Here is a 5675-nt window from a genome sequence, read left to right as displayed (position 1 = left end):
CAACTTTTTGTGGTTAAAAAGACCGGTCTTTTTTAATCCGGTTACAAGAAATCAAAAAAAAAAATAAAATAAAAAATTACACTTTCTCCTTGTGAACAAATCGCGAGCTCCTGTTTTGCGGTCGACTCAGCTTGTGTGGGTTCTTTGCCAACGCCGGGGTTTATCTGTGGACCAACCGCGCGATATAGATCCCGGTCGATCTACACGATTGACGGGGTATTATTCAACGAAGGGAATAATAGCCGGGAGGGATTAGTTCCTAGGAAATAATCGGCTCGTATCTCGGGATCTAAGACCAAGCTTAGATCGGAGTGTGATCTCATGGTAGATCTCAGATCTGTTCTTCCCCCCTCTCGAACTCCTGCCTTTTGTGACGTGGATGCTCGCCGAGGATCAGATCTGGATGTCCAAGTCTCAAGTCTTCAAAACTCTAAGCTCGATCTTCAATCCGGCAGAGTTTCGCGGCTCTCAAAAGTCTAACCTTTGAAATGAACAACCCTTGGCCTATTTATAGGCTCTCTTTACTGTGCCGCGTACGGAATGTGTCGCCACCTATAGGTGGCCGGCACTGACCGAGCCACCCATGCTGGCTCGCTTTGGCCGAGCCACCTATGGGTGGCTCGGCTTAAGCCGAGCCCCCTTAGGCGTTGTTCCGTCGTTTTCCGTTTTTGGTTCTATCCGTGATTCGGTTCTGTGGTTGATTTATCCAGACCTTGACTCATTTTTCTGATTTGGCAGTAAGTCGGATTCCTGATTTGGCAGTAAATCCACTTCTGAGTTCGAGTCCGAAACCGATCTTGATTCGGTCGTAATTCATCCGAGTTCGCTCTTGTTTGGATGACTCGTTGACTCCCCGAACCGTTGGCTTGATTCCGCATGCGAATGGATGCATTCTGTTGCTCGCGTGCGATTCGTTGACCTTGTCGCCTCGTCACTCGATGGTTTGTCGAATCATCGCGCCGAGCTATGCCAAGGGACTTATAAGCAATTTTACATGCTTACAATCACTTTAATAGGGATTTTTTCGGTTGATTGTTTGTTGTTCTTAGACTCCATTACAGACTCCAGCCAAGACTCTGATGCCACAAACTCCGATGCATGGGGCGGTGGATTACAACATTTCGACCGGGCCATCTGATTTTGCTTCGTTGAATGATATTAATATCAAAGCTCAAAGGCCTAGTCCTTACCTGGTATTATATTTCTGCTCCTGAGTAATTTAGCTTAGATTACATGGTAAATGGTATAATAATATGTTTGATTTGTTACATACACAAAGCTTTTATGTTATGTTATCTCGTTGATGTTCTTGTTGGTGGATTATAAGAAGTATTATATGTCAAAACATAATTTTATGTAAATAAGATGGCTGATGGAATTGCTTTTTTGGTGTCCATTGTACAGCTTATGATGAGGGTGGTGATGATTTGAATAGAGGAGCTTCTCATCAACCTTTGACTCAGGTGAATCTCTCTTTTTCAGCATTCAGACTTCAATGTAATGTTTGCTTTCTAGCTATCTTGTCAAAGTTATTTCATGGACCCTCTTGCAAGTTCGTCCTCTGTTTCCAACCAATAATTATATCTTAATTATGTATTTACACAGCCTACAAACTGTATATCCAATTCTGTCACTTATTTTCCTCTGTAATTGTCATTTTCCAAGAATGCAATTGTGTTTTGAATAGCCTGAACGCAAAGTTGATGCTCTACGTTATCTATCTACAGGACTTCTTCGTAACGTCCTCTGGAAACGGAAATGGGACGATTACACTTCTCTAGCTGCTGGAGTTTATTTACTTAGATTAACTAAGGTTAGTGGTTGAACAATGTCTTTATTATGTCTTCCATAGGTCTTTTCTTTCTGATTTTTTGTATGAATGATTTGATAACTATATACTTTCAGTGGCACTATATACTTTCAGTGGCAAACTTGAGCTTTCAACTAAATGTTTTCAAGATTTGCTTCTGAAAGATCAAAACCATCTTGCTGCTCTGATCAACTATGCTGTTATCATCTTATGCAAATATGGATCTGTCGTTCCAGGTATGACCCTAATATATGGAGTTAAAATGCCATTGTAGTGTTAGTATTGTAAATTTGCTGAAATTTGATGTTTATAATATCACCATTTTTACCGTGGGTTCTCGTGTCCTCATCTTAGGATAGTACAAGTTTATAACTTGTCCCTTTGCATTTCAATCACATTATATTTTTTTTCTTAATTGTCTCATATTGCACTTCCTTTATATCCATTGAGAAATTAACTTACATTTGCTAAAGCTCCTTGTCTTTATGCAAACTTTTCTTTGCTGAAACATGTAAGATGTCCTATATTTTGTTTCTGGATTGACAAATATCTCTCTTTGGCTGCATTGTCAGTTACTATCATAAACTGTAGATTTCTTATTGGTGTCATTTGAACAAATTCTATTCTTTCTGCATGTGAGAGCTATTGAGTATACTGAGATAGTTTTTTCAAAATGACAATTGAGTATACACTGAAACATTCTAATCTTTTGTTCAACTTCTAGGTCCAGGAGCTAATGCAGGAGAAGGGGCTTATGTAAAAAAAGTTGAAGCTGGAACTGTTGCTAAAGATTGCTTACTTGCAACGTTGAGAGCTGATCCTAAAGCTGGCCCATTATGGGTGAACCTTGCAAATGCATACCAAGTGGTCGGTGATTATAGGAATGCAAAGAAGTGCTTGGAGCAGGTATATGCTTTTCTTCTGTAAAGTTCCTTAATCCATGAACATTTTCTTAATGTTATTGGAGAAAACTAATAATTAGGTGTTGATATTTAATGTTATTAGTAATAAGTCCTGATAAGATTTTGATCCATCGTTCATAGCTCTGGTTACTTGGGTTCAAGAAACATGGTGGAGCACCTATTTTTTCTCTGCATCTTTTCCACCTGCTAACTAAGTTGTATAAGATGTAGAACTTGGTCAACATCATGATAGTTATAGCATTTGTTTATTTGTGGGATATCTGACAAATGTTATATTCTTTCTCTTGTTATGCAATATAGTCCATTTGGTATCTATGCAATGGAAGGTTTATGCATAAAATTTATTCCTTAGGCTTGAATATCATGAGAGTTTGTTGTCCTGGTCCCTAGATTTTTGTTATCATGAGAGTTTGTTGTCCTGGTCCTTAGATTTTTGTTGCTACATTCTCATGTTTGTATAGACAGCAAAGCTAGAACCAAATCAAATGTCTGCTCATCATGCTGTTGCCACTCATCGAATAAAAGATGCTAAAAGGTCTCAAGTTTGTACAGAACAAAGGACGTGTTATAGAAGAAAAGAGAAAGAACTAGATGCTTCAACAACGCTTAGATGAGCAGGAGTAACAACAACAAAGGATGTCTGAGTTGAAGTCACAAGTGAAAGCTATACAAGAACTTTTTTTTAGGCAATCACCTTCATTGACTTCTCAAACTCGAGAACATGTGTAGGACTAGGTAATTTTTTTTTGTAAAATCTCTTATATATTTTTATATTGATTACTTGCACTAAAATGTGATTTTTTACTTAATAAGATAATGTTTGCTTAATTGATATTTCTTAATTATGTGATTTTTTTAAAAATTTTCAGGCTATTTATGCAAGATTAGGAGGAGGTAGCTCGAGTCTTCTTTTGACGATGATTAGAGATGAAAGAATGTGTCTTTCCCAAACTATTATTTTTCAGGCTATCCATGCAAGATTAGGAGGGGGTAGCTCGAGTCTTCTTTTGACGATGATTAGAGATGAAAGAATGTGTCTTTCCCAAACTATTATTTTAATTTGCTTTAGATAGTTTCATGTATTTTTCTTTGGAACAATTAGGATATTAACTCTTGTTATTAGTATTGAATATTTGAGGATGGTGGAATTTTATTTATTGATGTTATTAATGAATGGAGTTTTTATTTTCCCTTTTATTCATTATTAGGTGTTTTTAATATATTTGTGTTGTGAATCTTAGTGTGAGGTTGAGAATAATATGATAGTTGCCTATGAATGAAAAAAATATTATTAATGTATATTAGAAATTTATAGTCTACAATGACGGTTTTATAAATCGTATTTTGTTAATAAATGAAAGGAAAGCACCGTTGTTGATGGGTTACTAATTACCCATTATGAGGACTTTTACGACGGTATTCAACCGTCATTAGTTAGTCTTCAACGAAGGGAAAATATCCCCGTAACTAATGGTAACGACGGAAAAATATACCCGTCATTGATGGTAACGACGGAAAAATATCCCCATCACTGATGGTAACGATGGTGATAATTACCGTCGTAAATATTAATGACGGTAATATGTTCCGTCGTTACAGACTCTATAACGACGGGTAGTATATCCCTTCGTGACCCTTTAGCGAAGAGGGCTTCAACGACGGGTAACGAAGGGATTTTTTCCCGTCGTTAGCATACAATAACGAAGGTTTTCAGCTCTTTAACGAAGGAAAATCCATTCGTTAAAGATGTAATTTCTTGTAGTATCCTTGGTGACGTCTATCTTCTCAAAAAAATTCCACACATCAGATCTCGGTTTTTTAGGAGCTGTTGGTGCAGTAGATTCATCGCCACCAGATTCAGGATTAACACCGGTAGGAGGAGGAGTTGTTGTAGAAGGACTCATCTCTGGATCGGTAGGAGATAGGTTTTGCTCTTCATAATCAGATCCAGAAGCTATTTGATAGAAGTATTAGAAAATATAAGAGATTATAAGATAATATAAGAGAGTATAATATTGTATAACAGAGTATTAGAGAGAAGTAGATGAGTTTTGTTGTGAGGAAATGAAGTGAAACCCCCTCTATTTATAGAGGCAGCCCCTAGGTAAATGACCAAAAAACCCTCATATTCTAGCCGTTTTTTAACCGTTTTAAGGGGCAAATCGGTCAAATGGCCAAATATGACCGTTTGGCCAGGGCGGCCCGACCCGGCATAAACGGTTAGGAAATGACGGGACGGGCTGGCCAAATTCGCGCAACGGTCAATTGTGACGCGTTGGCGCCGGCCGGGGCCGGGCTGCCGGCCGCGACCGCGGTTTTTTTTGACAACGGTCATGCCAGGGTGAGCGTTGTTTTCCGGGCCGGGGGCGCGCGTCCAGCGTCGGGGGACTGGGGGAGCCGATACTGTTCGCGGGTGAGTTAATCGGGGACTGTGCGGGTTTCCGGCCCGGGGTTCGTGGCCACCGGCCCGGTCGGGCCCGGGCCGCGGGCTTTTTGGACACTTCTAATTATGATAAATGTCTCGGTCTTGAATTCTTTTGACACTGTGATGCTATGGGCTGGTTTATTGTGCTTCGCTCTCAGATACAAATGATAATGAAAAGGAGCGAGAGCGAGAAGCTGACATTAAATTTCAGGCATACGCACCTCCCGTTCAGTTACTAAGAAGTAACCCAAATTCGAAGTTTTGTTGTGTATCATATTTTTGAGGAATTGAAGTTTTTTAAGGAGGCAATGTATTTTAATTACCTATCCGTTAACCGAGGAATCGAAGCCACATTAACAGGAATTATAATTGACCCTTTAAGAAAAGAGGGGTCAGGGTAGAATTGTCATTTAAATTTTTATCTAACGGCTTTTTTTAACGGAAAATTAAAATAGAATTAAGTTTACATCTAAATAGAGTGACTAAGTTGAGAAAAAAGAAAAAATAAAAAGCAAGG

The 5675-nt window shown here is 38.7% G+C and overlaps 1 long non-coding RNA gene across 2 annotated transcripts; it reads left to right on the top strand.

The window, feature by feature from the left end:
* LOC109821007 lies at nt 1202–3737 on the top strand. 2 transcript variants are annotated; one of them, XR_002241935.1, is made up of 6 exons: nt 1202–1463; nt 1728–1813; nt 1906–2046; nt 2535–2716; nt 3286–3468; nt 3699–3737. It is a non-coding gene; the product is annotated as an uncharacterized LOC109821007 (long non-coding RNA). The 2 variants fall into 2 exon arrangements; XR_002241934.1 differs by lacking the exons at nt 1728–1813; nt 1906–2046.

Source organism: Asparagus officinalis, chromosome 8 (assembly GCF_001876935.1).
Source record: "Asparagus officinalis chromosome 8, Aspof.V1, whole genome shotgun sequence".
NCBI lineage: Eukaryota > Viridiplantae > Streptophyta > Magnoliopsida > Asparagales > Asparagaceae > Asparagus > Asparagus officinalis.
The sequence above is the reverse complement of the archived record's forward strand: the minus strand, read 5'-3'. Positions and strand labels throughout refer to the sequence as shown.